We start from the raw sequence: 10,400 nt of genomic DNA, 5'->3' as shown, positions 1-10,400 counted from the left end.
ATGCCTAGATGTGACTACATGGCAAGGTAAGGCATAAACATATAAGTAATCCAAATTATGGGTGTTGCACATTATGTGGAATTTAGAGAAATGCTTTGTTTACACAGGTGTATATCAACAAGGAAAAGAGTTTCGGGATAGTCTCTTGAAGCACCATGAAAAAGATGGGCAAGTGATTGTGGAGCTTTACATAGGATGTGGAGATTGAACTATGGTAGCCCATAAATTAGGCGTGGACATAGTTTGTATTGATCCCAAAGAGGAGGTTGTGAAGGCTGTCTTTGACAAAAATTCAATGGAGTGGACAAGGAACATATTTGTTTACAAAATATATTCAAGTGATTGGGTTTAGCAATTGTTTGTGATTATGTCATGATCTCATGTTACATATTAATAGAGAGAGAGAGAGAGAGAGAGAGAGAGAGAGAGAGATGTGTTGGGGTTTAAAATAAAACAAGAATGAGAGTTCTTTTTTAAAGTTTTTGCTCAACATGTCAAATAAACTTATAAAGTAATGACATTGGGTGTATTGTGTGTATATGGATAAGGTAGCATTAAGTTTGTAGACTCGAGGATCTGTAGGGGATAACTGAATTGTAGGTTAAATGAAGTTATGTGTACTGTGTAAATAAAAGAATGATAAGTTTGTAGGCTCAAATGATCTGAAGGATAAGAAAGAGAACATGAAGAGTAAGAGAAATGCAAGAGGTGACAACATGGACAAGAGAGAGAGAACATAATATCTCCCTTTTAACATCATAGGAACAATCCCAAGAGAACGAGACTGGCAAGAAGGAAGAGTGAAACTGAGTGGGAAGGGGAGAGACAGTGATAGACTACTAATGAAATAGAGGAGGGGAGAGGGTTGGGGGTGACGGAGACAACAAGGAGGGAGGGAGGGGGAGAGGGAGGGAGGGAGAGAGAGAGACATGGGAGAGAGAGAGAGAGGAGACTGGGGAGATGGGGAGGGAGAACTTCAATTCTAGGGAGGAGAGGGTGAGAGGGCTACCAATTAGGGACAGGGTTGTGAGGGTGATGGAAAAAGAGGGAGAGATAGGGAGAAAGACAAAGACAAGAGGGAGAGAGTGAGAACAAGTAGGGAGAGATAACGGAGTTTGTGGTGGAGGAGCTGAGCTGGGCTGGGTAGTGGGCAATGGTGGTGGTGGTGACATAGCTGACCTAAGCAGGCTGAGTGGTGGTGGTGGTAGTGGAGGAGTTGAGTTGGGCCAAGCTAGTGAGAGAATATGAGTTTGACACAAGAATATCCCTCCAAAAGTTCCCTTAACCAAGCTCGCTCTTTGCCAAGCCTCACTACATCTTTGATGACCACCTCTTTAGGTATAAATACTACATCTTTGATGAGTGTTGCTAGTCGCCTAAGATAATAGACCTAATAGATAATCTATAAGATAGGGATTTAGAATTTCACTTAAACCAAGAGATAGGGGACGTATCATCCAAAGCCTCTGCAAGTAAAGGAGCCCACCAACACTAGCACTAGCAAGAGTCCTAGTCAAGGATATGAGTATGGACAATCTACTTAATTGACTAGGCCCTAAGAGAAACCTTAAGGGTAGCCCTAGCCAATAGTTTATCAAGTTAGACACCCACACTTATTGCCTCAAAGAGATATGGGTTATGTGTAGTTTGCCACCAAAGTGTCTACTACTAAGGCTAAGATAATAACAATTTTGTTCTTATTGTTTGTTAGTGCTATGAGAATTAGGATTCAATGATACCAAGGAAACCCGATAGGGTGGACTACCATAACCCATGCTCAGTGTCAAAGCAACCACTAGCCCTACTAGTAGCCGTACCAAACAGATTTACACGTAAACCAATGCCCATTTATCAAAATCTCTTACCGAGATTGCTACTAATAAGGAAACTCGATAGGGTTGACTACCCATAACCCATGCCCAATGTCAAAGCAACCACTAGCCCTATTAGTAGCTATACCAAACAAATTTTCTCATAAACCAATACCCATTTATCAAAATCTCTTACCGTGATTGCCACTAACATTTTACCCACATTTACTATTACCACCCTAATCGGTTCTTCCTCCTAGAACTATAGCAATGTAACAATACTCGGTGAATGTGCCACTAAACTCTAAGAGTATAAAATAGGAGATAAAATAATATGAGTAATATGATTCATATAGATATTCAAAATAACCTCCAACCATTCACCATACAATTCTGAAGCCTTCGCCCCTCTAGAAATAATTCATCCAGACCCCGTATTACTAGATATAGTGAAGGAGGACTCTTTTGGCCTTCCATGGTTCATCATAGTTTCCATAATTTTCTCTAAGGTGGTTGGAAATGACTTCATATCATCCCCTTTCAGAGGCATTGCATCCTAGGGTAGATTCAGTGTACACACTTCCCTTACTTGTTGGCAAGTCCAAGCCCACCTTTCGAGTAAGCGCAAACTAAGAGTGTTGTGTTACCTAATGTAGGACATAGCAAGCCTCACAACCTTCTTGTTCTTAAAAGTTTGAGTCCCAATAAGTTCTCTTTTGTAAAGAAATTCTCAAATCTGAAGAGACTTATTTGAATGGTGGATAAATGGGAACCTAAGAGCCCATACAGTTAAAATTAAAGAAGAGGATGAGCCTTGCCACATTGAACACTCTCCTTCTTTTCCCAAAACCAAAGGATAATTAAAAGTGAACAAGCCAAGATACTATTTTAAAAGCAACAAAATGAATATTGTGTTACTTTTCATTTATAAAAAAGGAGAACGTGATCTTTGTAATCTTGGATGGTGATGTTGTAATCACCATAACAAATGCTAGGAGGCTTAGGGAAGCCCACCACTCTCATAGGCAAAAGCCTTATGATTAAGCTTTCTGATGGAAACACAACCCAAATTGTTAGGCATATCCAACAAGAGGTAAGGATTAAGACCTTTGAACTAAAGTTTCCAACACTCATTTATGGTGATGGATTTACAAACAAGAGAGTCATATATTACGATCCCCTCAAGAGAGGACTTACATGATGGAAGCACAACCCAAAACATTAGGCACATCCATTAAGACCTAAACTGTTAGGCATATCCAACAAGAGGTAAGGATTAAGACCTTTGAACTAAGTTTCCAACACTCATCATTTATGGTGATGGATTTACAAAGAAGAGAGTCATATACTACAATCCTCTCAAAAGAGGCCTTACATGATGGAAACACAACCCAAAACATTAGGCACATCCATTAAGACCTTTGGACTGAGTTTTCACCACTCATTGATGGTGATGGATTTCCAAAGAAGAGAGACACATACTATGATCCGCCTTACACGATCGGGACATCAATCACATTTATTGTGCATTCCTCCAACCACCCAAACCACCTTTTCTTGATATTTTATTCATTTTGAAAAAAAAGTGAGTCTGCTAACATAACAATATAAAGAATCGTTTTGATGTTCGTGTGTAAATGTTGTAACAATTTGTTGTATAGTGAAGACGAAAACAAGAAATATGACCTTATTTTTCAAAGCCTCACAATAATAAGGATCACATTCATGTCTTGGTAACCATGGACACTCTTCCGCATAAATCTTGGAACATGGTTTGTAAAAGTAAATGGACCAAAAAAAATGTCAATGTTCATGCTTCATGCACCATCCCTATTGAGAGCTAACAATGACTTCTAGTGGTTCATCTACTAGTGAGGACTCCACCATGGAAGGATCAACTTCCACATTACCCATAGTCACCTTTCTAAGAAGAAGAAAACCACATAGAAGTCCTAAGAAGTATCTTCTCCCCATGGAAACCTCCATGTTCATGCTTAGTGCACCATCCCTATTAAGAGCTAACAATGACTTCTAGCGTAGCTAGTGGTTCATCTACTAGTGAGGTCTCCATCATCGAAGGATCATCTAGTGGTTCATTAGTAAGGACTCCACCGTGGAAAGAGCAACTTTCACGTTACCCATAGTCACCCCTCCAACAAGAAGAAGAAAACCACATAGAAATCCTAAGAAGTATCTTCTTGGGCTTTCACATTACCCATAGTCACCCCTCCAACAAGAAGAGGAAAACCACATAGAAAGCCTAAGAAGTACCCATAGTCACCCCTCCAACAACAAGAAGAAAACTACATAGAAAGCCTAAGATCAACTTTCACATTACCCATAGTCACCCCTCCAACAAGAAGAAGAAAACCACATAGAAAGCCTAAGAAGTATCTTCTTCCCATGGAGATAGATCAACTTTCACATTACCCATAGTCACCCCTCCAACAAGAAGAAGAAAACCACATAGAAAGCCTAAGAAGTATCTTCTTCCCATGGAGATAGATCTTCATTAGCTCGCCATGGATTCACATAAGACTTAATCCATAGATAGTGGAAAGCTGACCTAAACAAGATCACCCTTTAAGCCAAGACAATGGCCACCAATACAAGCAACAAGGAGTCCATGAGCTCTGAGCAACCTAAGTTCTACCAAGAATGTGAGATGCAAGCTCAATAAAGTCAAGGTTGAGGTAGAGAAGGGAGCTAAACTCAAAGATCTTGGCTTGCCAAACCACATCAAGAGGAAGACCTGAGGTAAGGACCTCAATACTTTTAGTCTAATAATATTGAGGATAGAGTGTGGTAGAGAGAGAAGGTTCAGAGAGAAGCCCATGCGAAGAGCCTTATGCCTCTTATGATGTCCCCATCAAGGTCCAACCATCAAATCTTATAAGCCCTGATGAAGAACTTAAGCCATTATTTATTGTCTAGGACCTTAAAACCCTAAGCAAGAAGAAGAATTGTTAGCCTTGCTCAAAGAATTTGCGTGGAAATACACTGACATGAAAGGAATTCCTCCAAATGCTGAAACACATACCACATCAATCCCAACTATGGACAAATGTTCAAAGAGTTAGATAAGCTCATTGATGTAGGATTTGTGTGTGACATTGAACACACATAGTGGTTGTCGCACCGATAGTGATTGTTATGAAGAAGAAGAAAAATCGTAGAGTGTGTGTTAACCTCAAAAAGGTTAATGCTACCACAATTCATGATCATCATCCCCTGCCCTACATGGATCACGTATTGAAAAGAGTCAAACCTACATATTCTTGGATGGCTTCTTAGGCTAAAACGAGTTGACAATCAACTTAACCGATCAATATAGGATAGCATTTTCTATAGAGTGGGGAACCTATCACATCATGCCATTCAGCTTGACCCAATTCCCCCGACACCTTCCAATGCCCCTGCTACCTTCCAATGCTTCATGTATACAACCTTCAAGGTTCAAAATATCCTGGAGATATTCACCGATCTTAGATTTAATTTTAAGAGATGTTGACTCTACCGCATCTTGTTGAGTCCACTAAAATGCCAATTTTGGGTCAAGCACGGTGTTATCTCCTTAGACACATTATCTCTAAGAATCTAATCTCCATAGATGATAATAAGGTACACATGATCTTAGAATTACCACCGGCCACCATCAACTACAAGGGGCTGCAAAGATTCATGATGGGATGCATAGGGTAGTTTAAAAGATTTATCTTCTTGTATGCTATGTGTGACCCTTATATAAGCTACAATTAGCTTCGAATGGATAGATGAATACCAATGGGCATATAAAAAGATGAATAATGCATTAGCAAGTGTACCCATCTTGAGATCCCCCGATTGGGATCTAATTTTCCATGTGTATATCAATGCTTCATTTTCTATTGGGATACATGTTAGCACAATCGAGGGAGCAAGATGGACTTCCCTATGACCTTGCTAACCGTCAACTTAATGATGTTGAATGCAAATATACAACCGATGACCTTTGCTAACTGTGAACTTAATGATATTGAACACAATTGTATAATGCATTAAGAAACATGGGTTATCCATGGTGTATATTGTAAAGAAGTACAGACATTATCCATGGTGTAGACATTATCTCTTGGATATAAAGCCTTGCACTACACGGTGCATCACCAGATGGTTGTTTATTTTTTTAGAATTTGATTTCACCATCACGGTGTGAAAAGGATAAGTGCACGTCCATGTCGATCACCTTTCCAAAATTCCAAGTGGAGAACCCCCTCTAGGAGTAGAAGACGATCTCCTGACACTCCACTGTTCCACATTGACCATGTACCAGAATGGAGTGAGTGAAGACATCACTTCTTGGCCAATGGATTCCCAATTTAGTGTCCCATCTAGGACTTAGCCCCAGTGGTCTCATCGAGAAGGTGACCCCCCTATAAATTGATACAAGAATGCTTTACAAGAAGGGGTCAAGAAAGCATCATGAGGAAATGTGTTCATGAAGATGACTTTGTTGCAATTCTTGAGCAAGCCTATTTTAGCATAGGTGGGGGACACTTTATTAGGGACATGACAACCCACAAGCAGGGCTATGGTAGCCTTGGAGATGTAACTAAATTTATCAAGCACTATGATAAATGCCAAATGTTTGCCATTGTTTAAGAGAAAGATTGTATGTCCCTAACCCATGTAATTTTGAAAAAAAAAACATTTAAAAAATGGGGCTTAGACTTCATGAATCCCATTATCCTAGCTACTAAGGGAACCTAGACGTGCTTTATCATAGTTACTAACCGATCACTTTACTAAGTGGGCTGAGACCAAAGCCACACAGAAAGCTAATGTAAGATCTACCACTAAGTTCCTTTATAAAAAATTGATTACTCGTTTTGGTTACTCACTAGAATTAGTGAGCAATCGTAGTACACATTTTATAAACAAAGAAAGTGGTGGAGTTCTTGCTCAGGGAATACTTTGTGATGCACATAAAATCGGCATCTTAACTACCACAAGAAAATGGCCAAGCTGAGAGCACAAATAAGACTTTAAGTACCATCCTCACCAAGATAGTAAAGGCATCGAGAGCACAAACAAGACTTTAAGTACCATTCTCACTAGGATAGTAAAGGCATCGAGAGCATAAGTTGCACTCTACTCTATGGGCCTATTGCATTGTATACAAGGTGGCTATCAATAGTACACCTTTCTAGCTTGCATTCGGGCTTGACATAGTCATGCTAATGAAACACTTGGTTCCAAGACTCCAAATTGGGATGAGACATAATCTCAAGGGAAACCATTTTACAAAGAAGTTAGTTGCCTTAGAACAACTGAGTGAGTGAAGATTACAATAAAGATTACAATAAAGACTATCAGCCTGTGTGGCTGCCATTCAGTCGGCACCATGCACTTAGCCGTCTTCTTGATCTAGTTGTAGAACTACGATGCACTATAAACTTCGTGCCCCCTCCGCCCCCTCCAAATTTTAATAAAACACCCCTCCATCTTTTAATTTTTAAAACCCCTCTGCATTTTTTATGTTCTCCCCCAAAAAAATATATCACTCCACTTTTTTTGTTTCTTTAATTTTACTCTCCCAAAAAAATATACCTTTTCCATTTAAAATAAGTAATTTTGAAGATATTTACAAAACAAAACAAATAATAAAAACGTTAAAAATGTTTATTAAAAAATACCATGCGCCAGCGACACGGGCGTAGGCCCACCCGCGCCTGCGCCGCAGGGGCCTAACGGGCAATAGCGGCCTAGATGCGCTGGAGTGACGGCAGACAAGGCGACGATGGCTAGCCTAGGGCAGCGCGTAGACGGCGGCCAAGGGCGTCACAAACGCGTCGACAAGCGGAGCTACATAAAGCGACGGTTGACGATCGATGGGCGGCCGGGAGGAAAGAGAAGAAGAGGCGGAGAAAGGAAGGGGTTTTAAAAATAAGAGGAGTAAAAGAAAAAGAGACCTTTGATTTTCTTTAACTCAAAGATGAGAGAGAGGGCTTTCCTTCTTTTAAAACTCAAAAAGAGAGGGGTTTTTTTTTTACTCAAGAGAAAAGAGCGAGAGAGAGAGAGAGAGAGAGAGAGAGAGCCCCAAGGACAAAAGTCCAATGTCAAGCAAGCAAGAGAGAGCTCACAAGCAGAACCTTCCAAAGTGCACCCCACTCGTGACCACTCAGAAGGTGGGCCTTCTAAAGCATGGGCTCGCCCACATCGCCCTCACGATTTCTATACAAGATCTTCTCATCAATAGCCTTGTCTTTGGTGTTCACAAACTAGCAATCCGAGCACAATGGAGGTAAAAACATTTCACCCATACCCGCACAACAAGCTACCATTCATACTGTCCTCGTTTTATCCCACTTCTCTGTAGCACTTCACATAAATCATATGTGTACTCCCCTAAACCTAAGTTCATAACCCCCGCACAAGGAATGCACCAACACCAACAATGTCAGAAGCTTTTCACCGAGCACTTTACATAAATCATATGCACACTCGATAACCATCGTACACAAATAAAGGTGGTCTTAATCCATAAGCAAAGACATGGGCTCTCTTTCTTTGTACGGACCCACATAACGCACAACCTTGGAGATGGGGCCTCGCATCAAGAATTTTTATGCCCACATTTTTATAGCCTCAACATGCTTCCTAAATCAAGGGCAAAGCAAAATATATCTCCGATAAGCCTCGAAGCATATGGATTGGTCTCTTCACACCAACTACCACAAGCCCCAAAGAATGTGGATTGGTCTCTTCACACCAACTATAACAAAGCCTGAAGAATGTGGATTGGTCTCTTCACACCAACTATAACAAACTCCGAAGCACATCGATTGGTATCTTCACACCGACTACATCTTTAACCATCTGACTACATCTTAACCATCCACGCCTCTCCAGATATGTGGCAGCATCTTCACCACCAATAAATCTTGGTGATGCGAGGAAGGGGGTCACTATTAGGAAGGGGGCTATATTAACCACTTCGCAGGTTAACATGGTTTCACCTGCCTATCCTATTGTAAGGCACTCACCCTCTTACTCGCCTTGTACTGGAAGGGTATTCTTGTAAGACGTTGCTAGACTTTATGAAGCAGCATTACCCTATGCTTAATGACAAGTGGGGAAGTGATGAATGTCATATATATACTTGCTTAAGGCTAGAACTAGTGGCTAAAAACTATATTAAGTTATGATCGACCAAGTGTGCACACTAGTCATTTGTATATAAGTCAATTTTAACATTAAGCAATACACATTCATTCCCTTACATTAGAATACTTGTGGGGCCTCCCTCTTCTCTTCTCTCTTAGTTGGCTGTTTTCTCACGGGATCTATGCATAGCTTGATGTGGTAGTTAGAAAATAAGTGAAGGGTACTTAGAAATGAGGGGGAGGATGCACCTTAGAGATGAAATGTTGCCAAGGTTATGAGGAATCACACTGGCAAATTTTAAGAAGGAATGTAAACCTCAAAAGGTGTTAACTAGAAGAAGGTGCCTACTTCACACTGGCAAATTTTAAGAAGGAATGTAAACCTCAAAAGGTGTTAACTAGAAGAAGGTGCCTACTTCAAGTTAGGCATGTGATGAGCACAAAAGCCTTCGATCAGCATTCATTGAATGTGCCTCAAATCAAGGGGAAGCGAACCTAGAATAAAGCGATATGATTAGGGAATGTTTAGGTGAGGATTAAACTAAGCCATAGACTAATAATAATGTACCTCAGTCTATTTCAAGGCCCCCCATTTAATACAAATTGTGTACATTGAATCAACTCTCTAGCATTATAATTATCTTATTATTAGTGCTAATTACTTTTCCTCTACTTAGATTATGCCAAAATGTTGAGCCTAATCCATTACTATCCACCCTAATCACTCCTAGCTTGCTAATTTCAAGTTTTTACCACCATCTTTTAGCCATATGTTCACTTTAGGATGCCCAACTAGTAAATGCTATTAAGTCTTAATCACTTTACAAATCTAGTTTTTTGCTCTTCTACCCATTCACTCAAGTGATTGGAGGGATTCTACTGAAGATTTGAGCAACCTACAAGCCCACAAGGAGATCATCACAACAGCTCACATCAAGCATCAGGAGCAAGCACACAGGAGCAATTTTTCATATTTCTATGTAGACTATATATGACCTCAAGAACTGGTATAAATCATGTTCTTTTATGAAATTGAAGCTATGATAATGTTTAAATATCATTGCTCCATACTCACATCAAGTCTTGTAGCCCTCCCGAATCATCAATCTACTCCTTGTTTTTGTAGGAGAAAGCTGTCTACAAACATAGAGTACTTAATGTTTAATTAAAGTATTCATATCAATGATTGAGGGTTCAAATCTCTAATTGGGGTGTTTCTATTCCTTTGTGTTTCATCATATTATCACACTCTAACACCATTTGGGAGATCAAATCACTAATCTAACGTACGGTATAGACTCACCCATATCACCACAAGTAACTTATGAAACCAAACAAACATAGCAATGCCCATGTACTCTACCTCTGTATTAACAAGGAAATTGTTGATTTTTCTTTACTGCTCTAACTCATAGCAACACTCCCAAAAATAAATATAAAGCTG

Source organism: Cibotium barometz, chromosome 37 (assembly GCF_041138505.1).
Source record: "Cibotium barometz isolate CiBa-2024 chromosome 37, ASM4113850v1, whole genome shotgun sequence".
Taxonomy (NCBI): Eukaryota; Viridiplantae; Streptophyta; class Polypodiopsida; order Cyatheales; family Cibotiaceae; genus Cibotium; species Cibotium barometz.
This window is presented reverse-complemented; position numbering follows the sequence as displayed.